Raw genomic sequence first — 21,264 nt, 5'->3', positions numbered from 1 at the left:
GGAGCCTCTATCCCCCCAAGCGGGTCTGTGGCGCAACGGTTAAAGCGTCTGACTACGGATCAGAAGGTTCCAGGTTCGAATCCAGGCAGGCTCGTATTTCGCATTCCCTTTTTTTTTTCCTGGGCGAGTATGAAAGCATGGGATGTACTTCGGGAGCGTCTATCCCCCCAAGCGGGTCTGTGGCGCAACGGATAACGCGTCTGACTACGGATCAGAAGATTCCAGGTTTGAATCCTGGCAGGCTCGCATTTCGCTTTCGCTTTTTTTCCTGGGCGAGTATGAAAGCATGGGATGTATGTACTCCAGGAGCGAGTATTCCTCATTCGGGCCTGTGGCGCAACGGATAACGCGTCTGACTACGGATCAGAAGATTCCAGGTTCGAATCCTGGCAGGCTCGTATTTAGGATTCCCTTTTTTTTCCTGGGCGAGTATGAAAGCATGGGATGTACTTCGGGAGCCTCTAACACCCCAACCGGGTCCGTGGCGCAACGGATAACGCGTCTGACTACGGATCAGAAGATCCCAGGTTCGAATCCTGGCAGGCTCGTATTTCGCTTTCGCTTTTTTTTCCTGGGCGAGTATGAAAGCATGGGATGTATGTACTCCAGGAGCGAGTATTCCCGATTCGGGCCTGTGGCGCAACGGATAACGCGTCTGACTACGGATCAGAAGATTCCAGGTTCGAATCCTGGCAGGCTCGTATTTCGGATTCCCTTTTTTTCCTGGGCGAGTATGAAAGTATGGGATGTACTTCGGGAGCCTGTAACCCCCCAACCGGGTCTGTGGCGCAACGGATAACGCGTCTGACTACGGATCAGAAGATTCCAGGTTCGAATCCTGGCAGGCTCGTATTTTGGTTTCCCTTTTTTTCCCTGGGCGGGTATGAAAGCATAGGATGTACTCTTGGAGCGTGTATTCCCCCATTCGGGCCTGTGGCGCAACGGGATTCCATTTCCGGCCACCACAGCGAACGGACGTGTAATCATGTGCTCCTATGGAGCGGCTCAGGCGGGCGTGTCCCGCGGAAACAGGCTCAACGAGAACGACGCTGCCTATGGTTCGTGGAACGAGCTATGGAACGAGCTGCCTATGGGTCGTGTCGCTTTGAACGCCGTGTTTTTACACGGCGACATCCGCGTGAGGCCTTTTAAAATTGAAGATTTTCGTGACGCCCTGCGCCATACCGGACTGCTGCCCGAAGTCTTTGCGCTGGGAGCGTACCAGATAAACCATGTCTGGGCGGTCACCATGTGCGGCGCTGAAGCAACGATGAGGCTGCAGGCCTTCAAGGAGCTTCAGGTGAAGGGGCGGCGCTGCCTCATCATCGATCCGCAGGACCGGAAAGTGAAGTTGCGGCTGCACTGGCTACTTCACGGCGTCGACGACGAGGATATGAAGACGGCATTTGCGGCCTTCGGAAAGGTGCTGGAGGTCAGCCGGGAGCGCTGGCGTGTTGAAGGCGTCAGTGACAAAGGCTCCACAACGAGGGCCGTGCTGTTGAACTTCAAGAGCGGCGTCACCGTGGATGATCTACCCCATCAGATCCGGGTCGCCGGTGAGCTGGCCCTCGTCGTCTCCCCTGGTCGGCCGATGCAGTGTTTGCGCTGCAAAGGCAACGGTCACGTACGACGCGACTGCAAAGTGCCCCGATGTTCTCTGTGCCGACGTGTCGGGCATGTTTACGCCAAGTGCGAGCGCTCTTACGCCGCGGCGGTAGGTCAGCCTGAGGGCGATAAGACAGCAGAGGAAGCCATGGACGTGGCTGAAGCTAAGGACGCTGCCAGAGGCACCGGAGACATGGCCAATCTGCAGGAGACGACCACTACAGTGGCACCTGCTGCGGAGGAGACACACGGGCCCCCGAAAACCGCGAGTAAATCTTCGAGAACACCGGAAATGGCAGAGAAAGACGTTGACAAAGGGGAGTATGTTCCTCAAGTTGCTGTGGTGGGCGCACTGACCGACTGCAAAGACAAGACATCTGACGGGGCAACCAATACATCGGTTGCTGGTGTGGCCGTCAAGCGACCACTGGAAAAAGAAGAAGACCTCAAGGACAGCCATGAGGCAAGCAAGACGGAGAGACCACCCGCAAAGGCGCCTCTGGGGAGACGTTCCGGATACAAGCAAATGCCCAACGTCGGGCCACATAGGCGGGTCGGGGACAAACCGACGGCACAACAAAGCGACACCGGGTAACCGGACAAGCACGGTGACGTCTAGCGGTGTGCTAGACGTTAAAGGTAAGCACCATGCTTCGGGTTCTCCTCTAACACTATTGGTGAATGATGGCTTCCAACCAGCCTTTGAGTTTCGCCACACTTAATGTGCGAGGACTGGTTGCCAAGAAAGAGCAGAGTCAGGTCTATCGACTCTTGGTGGACGAGGACCTTGACGTGTTGGCAGTGCAAGAAACAAAAGTGGAAGGGGTGGAGGAAATCAGAAGCATGGTGCTTCGTTTCACGTCTAAGTATTTTGTGGTTGTTAGCCATGCCGTTGGGACATCCGCTGGCTGCATCCTTTTTGTTAAAAAGTTGCAAGGCCTTGTCATTCAAAATTATTTTTCATGTATGTCGGGTAGGATTGTGTGGTGCGATTTTTCGTTGGGCGATCGTGACTGGCGGGTCATTTGTATTTATGCACCAAACGCGGATAAAGACCGAACCAATTTCTTTTAGGAGATTAGGAAGCATCTAAATGTCACGAAACAACTGGTTGTACTAGGGGATTTCAATTGCGTACTGAGTGGGTGGGACAGAGCAACAACAAGAGCACCATATTGTTGAAAGAATTGATAGATGAGCATGATATTGCCGACGTAGACGAATGTTTAGAAGGAGAACGCGAGGTGCAGTACATGCATTTTCAGGGCTCTAGCCATGCTCGGCTAGACAGGATTTACGTGTCCCTTCAAATCATCATCATCATCAGCAGCAGCAGCAGCAGCAGCCTGGTTACGCCCACTGCAGAACAAAGGCCTCTCCCATACTTCTCCAACAACCCCGGTCATGTACTAATTGTGGCCATGTCGTCCCTGCAACCTTCTTAATCTCATCCGCCCACCTAACTTTCTGCCGCCCCCTGCTACGCTTCCCTTCCCTTGGAATCCAGTCCGTAACCCTTAATGACCATCGGTTATCTTCCCTCCTCACTACATGTCCTGCCCATGCCCCATTTCTTTTTCTTGATTTCAACTAAGATGTCATTAACTCGCGTTTGTTCCCTCATCCAATCTTCTCTTCTCTTATCCCTTAACGTTACACCTACCATTCTTTCCATAGCTCGTTGCGTCGTCCTCAATTTAAGTAGAACCCTATTCGTAAGCCTCCAGGTTTCTGCCCCGTAGGTGTGTACTGGAAAGACACAGCTATCATACACTTTTCTCTTGAGGGATAATGGCAACCTGCTGTTCATGATGTGAGAATGCCTGCCAAATGCAGCCCAGCCCATTCTTATTCTCCTGATTATTTCCGTCTCATGATCCGGATCCACCGTCACTACCTGCCCTAAGTAGATGTATTCCCTTACCACTTCCAGTGCCTCGCTACCTATTGTAAATTGCTGTTCTCTTCCGAGACTGTTAAACATTACTTTAGTTTTCTGCAGATTAATTTTTAGACCCATTCTTCTGCTTTGCCTCTCCAGGTCAGTGAGCATGCATTGGAATTGGTCCCCTGAGTTACTAAGCAAGGCGATATCATCAGCGAATCGCAAGTTACTAAGGTATTCTCCATTAACTTTTATGCCCAATTTTTCCCAATCCAAATCATACCTGCATGTAACATTTACACTGTACTACCCGTTTCTTTCTCGGACCATTGCTTAGTGAAATGCAATGTGGGTGAAAAATAAAAGATGTAATAGTTTTAATTGGGATCTGTGGAAACTTAACGCAACGCTATTACGTGACGAGCACTTCATTCATTTTGTATCAGAAGCAATAAACGAGGTTAAACTGGACGATAATAAGCAGATAGGTGTAGATTTGGAATTACTAAAACAAAGCTCTAAAATAAAGGCAGTCGAAAGAAGCAGCGTCTTAAAATACCGAGAAAAGATGAGAGAGAGCGGGCTGAAAGAAACATTGCGGAAAGTAACTGCGCTGGAAAGCAAAGCGCCAGGTCTTTTCAAAGAAGACCTACTTAAGATAAAAAAACAGCTGGAGCAATTCGAAGAGAACCGCTATCGCGGGGCGCTCGTTCGAGCCAGAGCAGAAGCATGGGGGAAGACGCATGCGCGGCGAAATGAAATAGAAGTGATTGAAGAGAATGGCCAAGAACTGAATGACAGGGAGAGCATCGCACGTGCTTTTCACCGGCATTACGAGCGGCTCTTTGCATACCAGCCGGTCGATATCGAAGCGTACAGAGCAAACTATCGTTTTCGTATGCCTCAACTATCAGCGGAAACGAAGTCACTTCCAGAAGCACCCATTACGCACGCTGAAATAGAAAATGCTATAGATAACCTGAGCCCTAATAAGTCGCCAGGCCCGGACGGTCTTGGCGGGGCCTTTTATAAAGCGTTCAAGAACGAGTTGGTGCATTTGTTAAAAGCGTTGTTTGACGAAGTTTTTGCTACCAACACATTACCACCGTCATTCTCTGAAGAAAGGCTATGTTGAGGCTACTCACAGCAGACAGACCCATTTCATTGACCAACACATATTACAAAGTTTTAATGAAAGTTCTTTGCAAGCCGATTACAGTCAAGCATTAAGAATCTTGTAGGACCACACCAGACTTTTGATATAAAGGGACGCACTATCGCTACAAATGTACACACGATGAGAGGCGTCTTGGAATGCTGTGACGATTTTCAATATGCCGTTGCCATTCTGCAGATAGATTTAGAAGAACCTTTGATTTTGTCCCACATGAAATTTTGTTATTAGTTCTTGAGCACGTGAATGTAGGATCAATCATCACTGATGCGGTAGCTCTGGCGTACCGGAACTGCTCAACACGGCTGATTATTATTAAGACACTGGGGGCCCCCGTTAAAATAGAGCGTTCCGTGCGCCAGGGGTGTCCTCTCAGCCCGCTTTTGTTTGCCATCTATCTAGAAAGCTTTTTTTTTTGGTGATCATTCAAAACAGTAGCATAAAGGGCTTCAAACTCATGGAAGCCGAAGTGAAACTCCTGGTATATGCAGACGATGTAGCGGTGTGCAGTACAACTAAAGGAATAATTACAGAAGTAACAACCATTGTTAAACATTTTGGAAACACAACAGGGAGCGTTGCAAATTGGAGTAAGTGTCTCGGTTTTTGACATGGTGAATGGCAGTCAACACCGGAAACGTTCGCCAACATTAGATGGATGAAATCACCTGCTTCCCGCCGACCTTCCCGCCGACGCCGTGCACCACTCCAATCCACATCATTTCAAGGCTGCCATTGAGTCCATATTCCACTGAAGTGGTCACCCATCCCTCATGTAATACTCCACACTGGGGCCTTTGAGGTAATAATAAATAAATAAAAAAAAATACTTGGGCGTCCCGCTCGAACATTACCGGCGGAACGAGGACTACTGGCTCGAAGAGGTCAAACGACTCAAGGAAAAAACAATAAATTGGGAAGGTGCGCATCTCTCGATGTTTGCGAGATCCACTGTATGTAACTTGTTTTTCATAGGCAAAATGTGGTACGTTATTCAAGTTTTCTTTTGCTCTTGTTTAAATGTGCAAAGGTTTCACAGAGTTTTTGCTGTGTTCATTTGGGCATCAGAATGGGAGAGGTGCAGCCGTACGAACTTATTTAGGAGAGTCAAGGACGGGGGCTTAGACCTGTCACATATTTTTGTGAAACAGCTAGTAAACCGGTTTTTTTTTTCTTTCGAGACGTGCATGACCCATTTCTGCGCACAATGTGCCAGTTACGACTGAGCAAGCATCTGCCGATGTACGTGGTGTGTAATTTAAGTATGCCTGGTGCTCTTCGAGGGTACCTAGGGGAAGTCGTTGACAGTGTACGTTTTCTGTCCGTACAATTTTCTAATGATTACCTTTATTCGGTGTCGCGGAAGAAATTGTACAGGAATATAGTTGACATGATTATGCCGGTTCCGATGTACAGAGCCATAAACAGTGGAGGACAGGGAAACGACGTGTTAAAGCGTGTTAAGAAAATGTAGGTGCAGCCAAGCACTAAATCCTTTTTCTTTAAGTTGCATACCGGAACTTTACCGGTACGGGCCTTTTTACAAGAGAGGGGTTTTCTTTTACCTTGGAGAGCAAACTGCCTTATATGTAAACAAGTCGAAACACTTGACCATGTTTTTTTGCATTGTTCGGCAGGGGTTTTCTTTTGGGACGTTCTTCAAAGAATACTACAGAAAGAATTGCCTTTAAGTTCATTAGGTATTAGATTTTTGGCGGTAGAAAATGAGGATGGGATGCCTTTGTACCTAATTATGCTAATGGGCCTCCACAGTTTATGGCGGGCTCGAATGGCCGGTTTCTTTTGTGAGCCTGACAGCCGGCCTGCGCGGCTGCTCTTCCGGGAAGGTATTTCTAAGTTCATTGATGTAATTAAAGACCAAGAATGCCCTTCGGATTGGCTGGCGTGAATCGAACCCCTCGCAACATTAAAGGAATTTTAAAACTGACATGGCCAGCCACAATGTGACTGACCGCACAATATACATGCGCACGAGATCGAAAGTGTGATTGTGTATCATTATGTATCGCTTACTTTATTTAAAGAAATGATGTCCTTTCTGTTTGCTAGGTGAAAATTCCGGCAATAAAGAAAAGAAAAAAAAAGAGCCTGTGGCGCAACGGATAACGCGTCTGACTACGGATCAGGAGATTCCAGGTTCGAATCCTGGCAGGCTCGTATTTTGGTTTCCCTTTTTTTTTCCTGGGCGAGTATGAAAGCATGAGATGTACTCCGGGAGCCTCCGTCCCCCGAACCGGGTCTGTGGCGCAGGATTCCACTTCCGGCCACCGAGCGTGACTGACGTGCGCATCATGTGCTCCAACGGAGCGGTATCAGCGGCCCAGCTTGGCCGTGGAGACAGGTTTGCTGGCTCGAGTGACCAGGATTATGAAGTTATTTTGCCGCGGCTACCAACAGGTCGAATTGTTGGAAATACGCTGTTTTTGCACGCCGACGTCAGAGCAAGGCCGTACAAGGTCGAGGACTTTCGCGACGCACTGGTTTGTTTGGCACTGCTCCCCGAGGTTGTCGCCTTGGGGGCGTACCAAATGAATCACGTCTGGGCTATCACGTTCAAGAGTGTTGAAGTAATGAGGAAGCTGCTTTCAGCCCGTGAAGTGACTGTTAAAGAACGACGGTGCATTGTCATTGATCCGGATGACCAGGACGTGAGGATGAAGATCCACTGGATCTTGTACAACGTGCAAGACGAAGATGTGCGAACAGCCTTTGCACCTTACGAAACGGTGACGGAAGTCGCCAAGGAACGCTGGCGCGTTCAGGGAGTCATCGACAAAGGTTCGTCAACGCGTTGTGTGTCCTTGAAGTTGAAGCCTGGAGTTACAATTGATGACCTGCCTCACCAGCTACGCATTGCTGGAGAGCAGGCCCTCGTTGTGGTTCTTGGATGAGCCCCGCTTTGCCTAAGGTGCCATACCTCATGCCACGTCCAACGTGAATGCAAAGTTCCCCGTTGCAGTCAGTGCCGTCGCTTCGGCCATGACCAATCGCAGTGCGTCAAAACGTACGCAAATATCACAGGGCACATGAGAGGAGAAGACGACTCCCAACTTCTCATGGATGCGGACGAATCCGAGGAGGCAGCGAGAACTGCAGAAAAGAATACGCCGCAGGCAGCGCCTAACGACGTCAAGGGGGGCGTGGCAGCGACGCAGACTGAAGACCAGACCACTGGGTCGAAGCAGGCTGTTGTAGCCCCGAAGATTGATGCAGCGGAACTAAGCACAGGTACTGCTACGGAAGCAGTACATGGAAAACCTCAAGAGGGGGGAGAAGGCATGGACGTCGTCCAACCAAGCATGAGTAGTGCTCCAGCAAAGAGGACACACGACAAGGCCTGTGTCGAAGAGGTTCAGCATCCTTCTGCGAGTATCGATGAACCACCCCCCAAATCGGGAGGGCAGCGCCGGCCGACGTTTCGCCCGAAGCCCAATGTCCCGCCGGACAAAAAGCCGGCGAAGACTACACCGACGTAGCAACCATGGCTCCCTTCTGGCTTGACAAGGGACGAGAGGCGACCCACAACGGGACTACGACGACCAGCGCGCTGAGGCTGCGCCAGCCTGCTGCAGAAAGCGAGCACGCCTCTTGGGTGGGCTCGAGAACTCTTGAGAAGGGAAAATTGCTGAGCTTCACTTATCGGTGTATTAAGGCTGAAGGTGAGCACGAAGCCGTTCGGCCTATTTAATTTGTCGCGCACATGGCAGGCAGAACAGAAGCAGCACTTAAATTTGCCACGTTTAATGTAAGGGGACTGGCAGCGAGGCGGCGTCAATATCAATTAAGTCGCCTCCTGCTTGAGAACGATGTGGACGTAGTGGCAGTGCAAGAGACCAAGGTGGAAAGTGAAGCTCAGATGAACCGCATGGTTGAGCCTTTTAGAAGCCGTTACAATGTACGCGTGTGTCATTCTGTTGGTACGTCGGGAGGGTGTGCCATTTTAATTCGAAATTCTTTAGGTGTTATTGAAGAATCTGTTACAGTTTTCAACACCGGGCGTTTTGTGATGTGTGATGTTTCGTATCTTGATTCACAGTGGCGCGTAATGTGTGTGTATGCCCCAAATAAGGAAAATGAGCGCAAAGCTTTCTTCGAAATGGTCCAGCCCTATCTGAAGTCTCCTAGATACATTATTCTGATGGGTGGCTTCAACTGTGTATGCATGCCCGAAGACAGAGTTACTAACGCGACCATTCGAAACCAGAGCTCGTTACTTTTGAATGCAATTGTCCTGGAGCACAATTTGGAAGACATCGGGAGTGCTCTGTCAGAAGGTGCCCGTCTGCAGTTCACACATTTCCAACAAGCAAGTCATGCAAGACTTGACAGGGTTTATGCGTCTTCTGGCCTGGTCCCAATGTGCAGTGACTACTTGATTAAAAACGTTGCGTTCAGCGATCATTGCATGGTAATGTTTACAATAGGAACGAAGACCAAAAGGTCGAAGTTCAACTGGGAACTATGGAAATTTAATGTAAGGCTTCTTGAGGATGAACGTTTTGTGTTTACAGTAAAAGAAAAAATGGACTGTCTGCAAACGGGTGATCAGAGGGACATTATTGGAAAATGGGAACATTTTAAAGAATAAATAAAAATGATCGCTATAGAAAGAGCGAGTGCGCTGCGCCAAAGCGACAAGGCAGACGAAAAAGAATTTCAGAGCCGCTTAGATTTGCTGCTGAGGTTGGAAAGTACTCAGCCGGGCCAGTACGAAAAATAAATAAAAGAAACAAAAAATAAGTTAGAACTGATGGATAAAGAGAAATATAAAGGAGCGGTCATACGCGCACGTGCAGAACGGTTGTGGTTGGGCGAGACGCCGACAAAGCGGTCCCTGTGCGACGAAAAACGATATGCAGTAAAGAACTAGATAAAAGCGATAGAGTACAAGGGCGAAATGGAAATGGCTCGTGACTCTAACACTATTCAGCGTGCGTTCGTTGATTATTACGAAGGACTAATGGGTCACGAGTCACGTGTTGAAGAAGGCCTCGCGGCGGAGTTTTTGGCACTGATGCCTATCTTAGAGGATGAAGTCAAGCTGGGGCTTGAGGCATCGATTAGTGCAGCGGAAGTAGAGCACGCAATCGACGAGTTGAGCTCCGGCAAATCACCTGGACCCGACGGGCTAGGCGCAGCTTTTTACAAAGCGTTTAAGTCTGACAATGCACATATTCTACGCAGCGTAATTCAAGAAACATACGAAAAGCAGATGATGCCTCCGTCCTTCCGAAGAAGTCACATCGTCCTGGTTCCGAAGAGTGAAGACCCGGTTAAGAGATTGTCAGTCAGAGGGTATCGGCCCATAAGTCTCACGAATGTGGACTATAAGATATTCATGAAGGTTCTGGGCAGAAGGTTGCAGAATGTAATAAAAGCTATCGTAGGCCAGCACCAAACGTGCGGGATTAAAGGACGTACGATAACGACAAATATTCACGTAGCACGGAGCATATTAGAATGCTGCGATGCATTTGATAAACGTGTAGCCATGCTGCAACTGGACATGGAAAAAGCCTTTGACCGCGTTAACCACCATATTCTGTTTTGTATCCTCGAACACGTGAATGTCGGCCGAGTGCTCTTGAAAGGTGTCAAAATGGCATATGCTGGTTGTACGGCAAACCTTATTGTTAATAAGCAACTGAGTGAAAGTATCACAGTTCGTTCTTCCGTGAGGCAAGGGTGCCCATTGTCTCCATTGTTGTTTGGACTGTATCTCGAACCTTTTTGCCTGAAAATTATATCAAACGAAAAAGTGCGTGGCTTCACGATGTTGTCCACTGAAGTTAAAGTACTGGCGTATGCGGATGATATCGCCATTTCTTGCGAAGATAGGGAAAGTCTAACTGAAGTGGTGAAGGACGCGGCTAGGTTTTGCAAAGCCTCCGGAAGTGTGATAAACTGGGAAAAGTGTTTTGGTTTCTGGCACGGAAAATGGGATTATGCGCCTGAAATGTTCGAGAGCGTTCAGTGGGCAACGTCACCTGTCAAATACTTGGGAGTACCGCTAGACCACTATCGAGAACCTGCAAAATATTGGGAAGCGAAAACTGAGCGCACACGGGAATGTACGCACAAATGGGGTGGCCGCGATCTTTCAATTTTTGCTCGGGCCACAGTATGTAACCTCTTTCTGGTGGCCAAGGTATGGTATGTGCTCCAGGCACTGTGTATGTCACGGACCAGCGTCCAGGGATTGCACCGAGTTTTCGCAGTGTTCATTTGGGGGTCGAGTTGGGAGAGGACAAGTCGCACAAATCTCTTTCTGTCCGTGGGAAAGGGTGGCCTAGGTTTGGCTCATTTGTTTCTTAGGCAACTTGTGTCAAGATTTACGTTCCTCCGAGACCAAAAAGATGCTTTCCTGCGTACGGTAATGCAAATTTGGTTGAAAGAGGCACTGCCTGAATATGTTGTATCATCCATCCCTGTGAAACGCGTACGGGTGCGGGGCTTTCTTTGGGAGGTTGTGCGCGCTTTTCAGTGTTTGAAAGTTCGCTTTTCTGCACAGTATCTTGCTGATGTTAGAAGAAAACAACTTTATAAAGACCTTATTGACACTATGTTGCCTCACCCGCCGTGGTTGCTCAGTGGCTATGGTGTTGGGCTGCTGAGCACGAGGTCGCGGGATCGAATCCCGGCCACGGCGGCCGCATTTCGATGGGGGCGAAATGCGAAAACACCCGTGTGCTTAGATTTAGGTGCACGTTAAAGAACCCCAGGTGGTCAAAATTTCCGGAGTCCTCCACTACGGCGTGCCTCATAATCAGAAAGTGGTTTTGGCACGTAAAACCCCAAATATTATTACTATCTTGCTATACATTTGTACCGTTCCATATATTGTGTTGGCTCTGAAGGGAATGTACTGAAGAGAGTGAAAAAGATGTCGGTGGGGCCCTCAATGAAATCATTCTTCTTTCAGCTGCACACTGGCACACTGCCCGTGAAACCATGGCTACAAGAGAAAGGAATATTTGTCCCATGGTCCACAAACTGTCTAATCTGTAGAAAACCGGAGACTATACATCACATGTTCCTTCACTGCACAGACGCTGTATTTCACTTGGACGTTTTGCAGCGAACTTTAAGAAAGCAGTTTCCTATATCACATTACGGCATAAGATTTCTATCGGTAGATAGCGGTGACGAAGTGCCGTGGGACATGTTTATGCTTATCAGCTTACACAGTATATGGAAAAATCGAATGGCGTTTAGGCATGCAGATGAAACCATCCTCCCTGTACGAGAGTATTTCATTGAAAATGTGTCTTATGTAAGAGATGTGTTTAAGGCTCAAAAAGAACAGCCGGAATGGCTCCCATTAATGGATGAGCTCGCCAAACTGAAACGCTTTTAATCCTTTGGTGTGAGCTGGCCAGTGCACCGCTTGCATGTTTCACTTGTAGAACGATATTTGTGTTTTGTATGTCTTTCATTGTGTCATGTACCAAGAAGGTAATAAAGGAAAAAAAAAAGAGGGGGGTCTGTGGCGCAACGGATAACGCGTCTGACTACGGATCAGAATATTCCAGGTTAGAATCCTGGCAGGCTCGTATTTCGGTCTCCCTTTGTTTTTTTCCTGGGCGAGTATGAAAGCATGGGATGTAGTCCAGGAGCCTCCATCCCCCAACCGGGTCTGGCGCAACATTCTGCATCCGGCAGCCGAGCTGTTCAGATCGTAGGGTCATGGCCTCTTCCGGGGCAGCGACAGCGGCCACTTTTGGTCGCGGAAACAGGATCACAGACGACGATAAGGACTATCCGTTTATTTTGCCTCAGCTGCCGAAAGGACGAGTTGCATTTAACACCGTGTTTTTACACGGTGATGTACGCGCCAGACCTTACAAGGTCGAAGATTTCAGAGACGCCCTACTGCCGACGGGACTGCTGCCGGACGTGGTATGCATAGGGGCGTACCAGATAAACCACGTCTGGGCGGTGACCCTGTCAGACGCCACTGCGACGAAGCGCCTCATGGCCCTTAAGGAACTGCAAGTGAAGGGAAGACGGTGTGTCATCGTGGACCCGCAAGACCAGCAGGTGAAGCTTAGGCTTGACTGGCTGCTCTATGGCGTTGCAGACGAGGACATACGGATGGCTTTCATGGCTTTCGGCAAGGTGGAGTAGGTAAGCCGGGAAAGGTGGTGCGTCCATGGCATGGGCGACAAGACGTCGACAACCAGGACTGTGCTTCTAAAGCTCAAAAGCGGCGTCAAAATGGAAGACCTTCCTCATCAGGTTCGCGTCGGCGAAGATCTGGCCTTGGTGGTCGTCCCTGGTCGACCCATGCAGTGCCTGCGCTGCCGAGGCACGGGGCACGTCCGCCGTGAGTGTAAAGTTCCGCGCTGTTCTCGCTGCAGACGGTTCGGTCATGTTGACGCCGACTGTGTCAAATCCTACGCCGCCGTGACAGACCCAACACTGAACGACGTGGCCGCAGAGCACGTCATGGACGTGGTCGAGACGGAGGACGCCGCTACAGGCATCGGAGACCTGGTACCGACAGTGGCAGTCAGCGAGACGTCGACCGTCGGCGCAGAAGGCACGGCTGCTCAAGGTACTGAGAAGCAGAGTGGGAAGGCACAGGTCGCGACTGCTGTGTGCCCCGCGACGGGAACCATTAGTGAAGACCCGGCCGACAACGGTATGATGACAATGCAGCAGGACGAGGCCATCAAAGACGGCCACCGGACTGAGACTCTTGGCGGCCCCATCAAACGCCCCCACGACCAGACCAAGGACCAGGGCGAGGGAGCGACCAGCACTACCGAGGGACCACCGACAAAGACGCCCCAGGGGAGGCGGATGGGCTTGAAACCAAAGCCGAATGTGCCGCCTGAAAGAAAGCCTGTTGTCAAAGCGTCGACGACAAACAATGCCGGGAAGCCGGATGGCCCCGGAGGCGGCTAGCCAAGGGCTGGTCGTGAAGGGTAAGCACCATGCTCCGGGCCTACGCTCCTTCTTTTGTTAGATGAAGATGGCTGAAATACAGTCTCTTAGTATTGCCACACTAAACGTGCGAGGGTTGGCGGCTGGTCGTAGGCAATGTCAGGTCCTACGGTTGGCAACGGACCATGACATAGACGTACTAGCCGTCCAGGAAACCAAGGTTGACGGAGAGGAGGAGACCGGGAGCATGGTGCGACGATTCACGACTAGGTATTTTGTGGTGGTCAGTCATGCGGTAGGCACCTCCGGGGGGTGCTTTCTTTTGGTGAAGAAGCTGCCGGGTTTACATATTCAAAGTGTGTTGTCCTGTCTGTCTGGAAGGATTGTATTATGTGAGTTTACGATCTCTGACTTTGAGTTTCGCGTCATATACGTTTATGCGCCGAATTCTCTAGACGAGCGCGTCCTCTTTTTTTCGAACCTCTCACAATATGTTTGTTGTAATAAGCGTGTTGTGTTATTAGGGGACTTCAATTGTGTGTTGAGTGCTAGAGACCGAGCCAACAATGCCGGTGTGCGTGATAGAAGTAGTGACGTTCTGTCAAAATTAATTAATGAAAATGAACTTGATGATGTTTTTCAATGTCTGGAAGGGGGGCGTCAAGTGACATTTACGCGTTTTCAAGGCAGCAGTCATGCGCGACTGGATCGCGTGTACATTTCCTTGGACACGATTCCAAGATGCCACGGTTATTGCGCTGTGCCCGTGTCATTTTCGGATCACTTCCTGGTAAAATGTAACATAGGTATAAGGAAAAGGGAACATGCTTTTAATTGGCATCTATGGAAACTCAATGACTTGTTATTAAATGATGCATCTTTTGTAAAGGCAGTACGGGATGCGGTTAACGAAATACGCGAAAATGCAGCTGATACAGTAGCAGAAAAGTGGGAATGTTTTAAACAAAAAGTTAAAATGAAAGCCTTAGAAAGGTCAAGCTGCCTCAAATTTGAGAGGGAATATAAAGAAAAGGGTTTGCGAACACTACTTCAGCAGCTGATAACGCTTGAGTGCAGAGAGCCTGGTCTGTACAAAGACGATGTGCGAAGCGTCAAGGAGAAGCTTGAACAGTTCGACAAAGAACGTTATCAAGGTGCCATCGTGCGAGCAAGAGCAGACGCGCTAGCGGCAGGGGAGACGCCCACTAAAAGGGCGCTCGGTTTAGAGAAGTCGCACGGACAACGAAACCATGTCGATCAAATTTTAATGAATGGAACTGTTGTTGACAATGAGAGCATAGCACACGCCTTTTTCCAGTACTACCAGTCGCTCTTTGCATTTCAGCAAGCGAATTTAGAGGGTTTCAAAGCAGACTTTCTGCACCGCATGCCGCGTTTGAGCGATGAAGCTAAGGAGCGATTAGAAGGGAAAATAATGGAGAGGGAAGTCGAAAAGGCAATCGACGATTTAAACTTCGGCAAGTCACCGGGACCAGATGGACTCAGCGCCGCCTTGTATAAGGCATTGAAAAGAGAACTGGCCCCTTTATTAGCAGAAGTATTTAATGAAGCGTACGAGCAGAAATCATTGCCACCTTCTTTTGGGAAAGCGCACACCATTCTAATTACGAAGAGCGATAAATGAGATAAACTGAGATTCGTGTCATCCTATAGGACCATATCACTAACAAATGTGGATTACAAGATATTTATGAAGATTTTAGCGACCAGACTTCAAAGCGTCATAAAGGAAATCGTCGCAGACCATCAAACTTGTGGAATCAAAGGGCGAACAATTTTTTCTAACATCCATAAGATGCGGTGTGTGCTCGAGTGCTGTGACCTCACCGGTGGCGGCGTTGCAGTTCTTCAGCTTGATCTTGAGAAAGCGTTCGATTGTGTCGCTCACGTTATTTTGTTCTCCACATTGGATCATGTTAATGTCGGTACCATCATCACTGAGGGTGTGGCCTTGGCGTACCACAACTGCACTACAAGGTTAATTGTTAATAAGTCTCTGGGGGCCCCCATTAACATCATGCGGTCAGTGCGCCAAGGCTGTCCCCTCAGTCCTCTGTTATTTGCTATATACATAGAAGCAATGTGTGTGGCTATTACCGCAAATAACAATATACGTGGTTTTAGATTAGCAGAATCCGAAGTGAAGCTGCTAGCGTATGCTGATGACGTTGCAGTGTGTTGCACAGACGAAGCAAGTGTGACTGAAACAATTGCTGTAGTAAAACATTTCTGTGACGTCACGGGCAGCAGAGTGAATTGGGGCAAATCCCTCGGACTGTGGCACGGGGAGTGGCTTTCGGCACCGGAATACTTCGCGAATGTCAACTGGGTGAAAACTCCGACGAAGTATCTGGGTGTTCCCCTCGACAGGTACAAGAGCAGCGATGAGTACTGGAGAAATCGAACTAATGAAACGAAAGAAAAAGTGGACAGATGGACGAGCACTAACCAGTCTATTTTTTCAAGGGCAACAATTTGTAATATGTTTCTTATAGCGAAGTTATATTATGTTATGCAAGTGCTGCATTGTTCTAGAGCAAATGTGCAACGGCTGCACAGAGTGTTTGCGGTCTTCATCTGGGGTTCAGCATGGGAGAGATGTAGTCTAACAAATTTCTTCAGAAGAGTAAAGGACGGGGGTGTGGGCTTGGCGCACCTTTTTGTTCGACAACTTGTCAACCGCTTTTCGTTTTTTCGCGATGTGCGCGATCCTTTTCTGCGCACCGTTTGTCAGATCAGGTTGAGCGACGCATTGCCGACACATGTTGTTAGTACGGCAAGGATTGACCGGAAAACTTCGGGGTTACATTAAGGAAGTGGTCGACAGTGTGCGTTTCCTGTCAGTTCGTTTTTCAAATGATTATCTGTTTCAAGTGAAAAGGAAAACACTGTATAATGATGTGTGCGACATTGTGTTCCCAGTGCCGTTATACAGAGCCATATACAGTGGAGGGCCAGGACAAGACGTCCTTAAATGGGTGAAACGTATGCAGGTGCCACCAGGGGTTAAATCCTTCTTCTTTAAGTTCCACACAGGAACGCTCTCTGTAAAGACGTTTGTGGAAGAACGAGGCTGTCTTATGCCGTGGGGATCCCACTGCTTGATCTGCCAGAAGCCGGAGACCATTGATCATGTTTTCTTGCATTGCTGGGCGGCGGTTTTCTTATGGGACGTGCTAAAGCGAACTCTGAAAAAGGAGTTACCGGTGGACCCCCAAGGGATCAGGTATCTCCCAATTAAAGATGAAGACGGAGTACCGTATGATCTTATTATGTTGAACGCCCTCCACTGTATATGGCGACCTCGCATGGCCGGGTACCATTGCGACGCCGACGCTCGGCCAGCGCGTATATATTTCAGAGAGTGTATGTCAGTATTTATTGAACTGCAGAAAATGCAAGAGTGTGTACCGGATTGGCTGTCGAGGCTCGAACCTCTGACAGTCATGAAGGAATTTTAATTTGACAACGTCAGTCCTATGCGGACGGACGGCTTTGTAGCGCTTTTCTTGTTTCTTGCTTTCTTTCTTCCCTTGCCAGAAGCTAGCATGTGTGTCATGAGTGTGAAATTCATATGTGCGATGTTATATTGAAAACCGGTCATAGATAAAAAAAAACGGATCAGAAGACTCCAGGTTCGAATCCTGGCAGGCTCGTATTTCGGTTTCCCTTTTTTTTCCTGGGCCAGTATGAAAGCATAGGATCTACTCCGGGAGCGTGTATTCCCCCATTCGGGCCTGTGGCGCAAAGGACAACGCGTCTGACTACGGATCAGAAGATTCCAGGTTCGAATCCTGGCAGGCTCGTATTTCGGTTTCCCTTTTTTTCCCTGGGCCAGTATGAAAGCATAGGATGTACTCCGGGTGCGTGTATTCCCCCATTCGGCCCTGTGGCGCAACGGATAACGCGTCAGCCTACGGATCCGAAGATTCCTGGTTCGAATCCTGGCAGGCTCGTATTTCTGTTCCTCCTTTTTTTTCCTGGGCCAGTATGAAAGCATAGGATGTACTCAGGGAGCGTGTATTTCCCCATTCGGGCCTGTGGCGCAACGGACAACGCGTCTGACTACGGATCAGAAGATTCCAGGTTCGAATCCTGGCAGGCTCGTTTCTCGGTTTCCCTTTCTTTCCTGGGCCAGTATGAAAGCATAGGATGTACTCAGGGAGCGTGTATTTCCCCACTCGGGCCTGTGGCGCAACGGAGAACGCGTCTGACTACGGATCAGAAGATTCCAGGTTCGAATCCTGGCAGGCTCGTATTTCGGTTTCCCTTTTTTTTCCTGGGCCAGTATGAAAGCATAGGATGTACTCCGAGAGCATGTATTCCCCCATTCGGGCCTGTGGCGCAACGGATAACGCGTCTGACTACGGATCAGAAGATTCCAGGTTCGAATCCTGGCAGGCTCGTATTTCGGTTTCCCTTTTTTTTCCTGGGCCAGTATGAAAGCATAGGATGTACTCCGAGAGCATGTATTCCCCCATTCGGGCCTGTGGCGCAACGGATAACGCGTCTGACTACGGATCAGAAGATTCCAGGTTCGAATCCTGGCAGGCTCGTATTTCGCATTCCCTTTTTTTTTTCCTGGGCGGGTATGAAAGCATGGGATGTACTTCGGGAGCCTCTGTCCCCCCAAGCGGGTCTGTGGCGCAACGGATCACGCGTCTGACTACGGATCAGAAGATTGCAGGTTCGAATCCTGGCAGGCTCGTATTTCGGATTCCTTTTTTTTTCCTGGGCGAGTATGAAAGCATGGGATGTACTTCGGGAGCCTCTATCCCCCCAAGCGGGTCTGTGGCGCGGGAAGCCGGATGGCCCCGGAGGCGGCTAGCCAAGGGCTGGTCGTTAAGGGTAAGCACCATGCTCCGGGCCTACTTTTCTCGCTAGATGAAGATGGATGAAATACCGTCACTTAGTATTGCCACACTAAATGTGCGAGGGTTGGCGGCTAGTCGTAGGCAATGTCAGGTCCTACGGTTGGTAACGGACCATGACATAGACGTACTAGCCGTCCAGGAAACCAAGGTTGACGGAGAGGAGGAGACCGGGAGCATGGTGCGACGATTCACGACTAGGTACTTTGTGGTGGTGAGTCATGCGGTAGGCACCTCCGGGGGGTGCATTCTTTTTGTGAAGAAGCTGCCGTGTTTACATATTCAAAGTGTGTGGTCCTGTCTGGATGGAAGGATTGTCTTATGTGACTTTACGATCTCTGACTTTGAGTTTCGCGTCATATGCGTTTATGCGCCGAATTCTGTAGACGAGCGTGTCCTCTTTTTTTCGAACCTCTCACAATATGTTTGCTGTAATAAGCGCGTTGTGTTATTAGGGGACTTCAATTGTGTGTTGAGTGCTAAAGACCGAGCCAACAATGCCGGCGTGCGTGATAGAAGTAGTGACGTTTTGTCAAAATTAATTAATGAAAATGAACTTGATGATGTTTTTCAATGTCTGGAAAGGGAGCGTCAAGTGACATTTACGCGTTTTCAAGGCAGTAGTCATGCGCGACTGGATCGCATGTACATTTCGTTGGACACGATTCCAAGATGCCACGGTTATTGCGTTGTACCCGTGTCATTTTCGGATCACTGCCTGGTAAAATGTAACATAGGTATAAGGAAAAGGGAACATGCATTTAATTGGCATCTATGGAAACTCAATGACTTGTTATTAAATGATCCATCTTTTGTAAAGGCAGTGCGGGATGTGGTTAATGAAATACGCGAAGATGCGGCTGATACAATAGCAGAAAAGTGGGAATGTGTTAAACAAAAAGTTAAAATGAAAGCCTTAGAAAGGTCAAGCTGCCTCAAATTTGAGAGGGAATATAAAGAAAAGGGTTTGCGAACACTACTTCAGCAGCTGATAACGCTTGAGTGCAGAGAGCCTGGTCTGTACAAAGACGATGTGCGGAGCGTCAAGGAAAAGCTTGAACAGTTCGACAAAGAACGTTATCAAGGTGCCATCGTGCGAGCAAGAGCAGACGCACTGGCGGCAGGGGAGACGCCCACTGAAAGGGCGCTCGGTTTAGAGAAGGCACACGGAAGACGAAACCATGTCGATCAACTTTTAATGAATGGAGCTGTTGTTGACGACAACGAGAGCATAGCACACGCCTTCTTCCAATACTATCAGTCGCTCTTTGCATTTCAGGAAGCGAATTTAGAGGGTTTCAAAGCGGACTTTCTGCACCGCATGCCGCGTTTGAGTGATGAAGCTAAGGAGCGATTAGAAGGGAAAATAACGGAGAGGGAAGTCGAAAAGGCAATCGACGATTTAAACTTGGGCAAGTCACCGGGACCAGATGGACTCAGCGCCGCCTTATATAAGACATTGAAAAGAGAACTGGCCCCTTTATTAGTAGAAGTATTTAATGAAGCGTACGAGCAGAAATCATTGCCACCTTCTTTTGGGAAAGCGCACACCATTCTAATTCCGAAGAACGATAAATTAGATAAACTGAGATTCGTATCATCCTATAGGCCCATATCACTAACAAATGTGGATTACAAGATATTTATGAAGATTTTGGCGACCAGACTTCAAAGTGTCATAAAGGAAATCGTCACAGACCATCAAACTTGTGGAATCAAAGGGCGAACAATTTTTTCTAACATCCATAAGATGCGGTGTGTGCTCGAGTGCTGTGACGTCACCGGTGGCGGCGTTGCAGTTCTTCAGCTTGATCTTGAGAAAGCGTTCGATTGCGTCGCTCACGTTATTTTGTTCTCCATATTGGATCATGTTAATGTCGGTACCATCATCACTGAGGGTGTGGCCTTGGCGTACCAGAACTGCACTACAAGGTTAATTGTTAACAAGTCGCTGGGGGCCCCCATTAACATCATGCGTTCAGTGCGCCAAGGCTGTCCCCTCAGTCCTCTGTTATTTGCTATATACATAGAAGCAATGTGTGTGGCCATTACCGCAAATAACAATATACGTGGTTTTAGATTGGCAGAATCCGAAGTGAAGCTGCTAGCGTATGCTGATGACGTTGCAGTGTGTTGCACAGACGAACCAAGTGTGACTGAAACAATTGCTGTAGTAAAACATTTCTGTGACGTCACGGGCAGCAAAGTCAATTGGGGCAAATCCCTCGGGCTGTGGCACGGGGAGTGGTCTTCGGCACCGGAATACTTCGCCAATGTCAACTGGGTGAAAACTCCGACGAAGTATCTGGGTGTTCCCCTCGACAGGTACAAGAGCAGCGATGAGTACTGGAGGAACCGAACTAATGAAACGAAAGAAAAAGTGGACAGATGGACAAGCACTAACCAGTCTATTTTTTCAAGGGCGACAATTTGTAATATGTTTTTTATAGCGAAGTTATATTATGTTATGCAAGTGTTGCATTGTTCCAGGGCAAATGTGCAAAGGCTGCACAGAGTGTTCGCGGTCTTCATCTGGGGATCAGCATGGGAGAGAGTTAGCCGAACCAATTTGTTTACAAGAGTGAAGGACGGGGGTGTTGGCTTGGCACATCTTTTGTTCGACAACTTGTCAACCGCTTTTTGTTTTTTCGAGATGTGCGCGATCCTTTTCTGCGCACCGTATGTCAACTCAGGTTGAGCGACGCATTGCCGGCGTATGTTGTTAGTACGGCAAGCATGACCGGAAAACTTCGGGGTTATCTTAAGGAAGTGGTCGACAGTGTGCGCTTCCTTTCAGT

At 48.8% G+C, this 21,264-nt stretch overlaps 13 non-coding genes across 13 annotated transcripts; all 13 read left to right on the top strand.

The window, feature by feature from the left end:
* Nucleotides 1-21: 21 nt before the first annotated feature.
* TRNAR-ACG (transfer RNA arginine (anticodon ACG)) lies at nt 22-94 on the top strand. The gene has a single exon. It is a non-coding gene; the product is annotated as a tRNA-Arg (tRNA).
* A 79-nt stretch (nt 95-173) lies between these two features.
* Nucleotides 174-246, top strand: TRNAR-ACG (transfer RNA arginine (anticodon ACG)). The gene has a single exon. It is a non-coding gene; the product is annotated as a tRNA-Arg (tRNA).
* A 79-nt stretch (nt 247-325) lies between these two features.
* On the top strand, nt 326-398 carry TRNAR-ACG (transfer RNA arginine (anticodon ACG)). The gene has a single exon. It is a non-coding gene; the product is annotated as a tRNA-Arg (tRNA).
* Nucleotides 399-475: 77 nt separating this feature from the next.
* Nucleotides 476-548, top strand: TRNAR-ACG (transfer RNA arginine (anticodon ACG)). The gene has a single exon. It is a non-coding gene; the product is annotated as a tRNA-Arg (tRNA).
* An 80-nt stretch (nt 549-628) lies between these two features.
* On the top strand, nt 629-701 carry TRNAR-ACG (transfer RNA arginine (anticodon ACG)). Its single transcript has one exon. It is a non-coding gene; the product is annotated as a tRNA-Arg (tRNA).
* A 76-nt stretch (nt 702-777) lies between these two features.
* On the top strand, nt 778-850 carry TRNAR-ACG (transfer RNA arginine (anticodon ACG)). The gene has a single exon. It is a non-coding gene; the product is annotated as a tRNA-Arg (tRNA).
* A 5,919-nt stretch (nt 851-6,769) lies between these two features.
* On the top strand, nt 6,770-6,842 carry TRNAR-ACG (transfer RNA arginine (anticodon ACG)). Its single transcript has one exon. It is a non-coding gene; the product is annotated as a tRNA-Arg (tRNA).
* A 5,323-nt stretch (nt 6,843-12,165) lies between these two features.
* Nucleotides 12,166-12,238, top strand: TRNAR-ACG (transfer RNA arginine (anticodon ACG)). The gene has a single exon. It is a non-coding gene; the product is annotated as a tRNA-Arg (tRNA).
* A 5,090-nt stretch (nt 12,239-17,328) lies between these two features.
* Nucleotides 17,329-17,401, top strand: TRNAR-ACG (transfer RNA arginine (anticodon ACG)). The gene has a single exon. It is a non-coding gene; the product is annotated as a tRNA-Arg (tRNA).
* Nucleotides 17,402-17,629: 228 nt separating this feature from the next.
* Nucleotides 17,630-17,702, top strand: TRNAR-ACG (transfer RNA arginine (anticodon ACG)). The gene has a single exon. It is a non-coding gene; the product is annotated as a tRNA-Arg (tRNA).
* A 76-nt stretch (nt 17,703-17,778) lies between these two features.
* Nucleotides 17,779-17,851, top strand: TRNAR-ACG (transfer RNA arginine (anticodon ACG)). The gene has a single exon. It is a non-coding gene; the product is annotated as a tRNA-Arg (tRNA).
* Nucleotides 17,852-17,928: 77 nt separating this feature from the next.
* TRNAR-ACG (transfer RNA arginine (anticodon ACG)) lies at nt 17,929-18,001 on the top strand. The gene has a single exon. It is a non-coding gene; the product is annotated as a tRNA-Arg (tRNA).
* A 77-nt stretch (nt 18,002-18,078) lies between these two features.
* Nucleotides 18,079-18,151, top strand: TRNAR-ACG (transfer RNA arginine (anticodon ACG)). Its single transcript has one exon. It is a non-coding gene; the product is annotated as a tRNA-Arg (tRNA).
* Nucleotides 18,152-21,264: the final 3,113 nt, after the last annotated feature.

The sequence above is a fragment of the Dermacentor variabilis genome, chromosome 7 (genome assembly GCF_050947875.1).
Source record: "Dermacentor variabilis isolate Ectoservices chromosome 7, ASM5094787v1, whole genome shotgun sequence".
In the NCBI taxonomy this organism is placed as follows: Eukaryota; Metazoa; Arthropoda; class Arachnida; order Ixodida; family Ixodidae; genus Dermacentor; species Dermacentor variabilis.
Note: the sequence above shows the minus strand (reverse complement) of the source record. Positions and strands in the feature narration are given on the sequence as shown.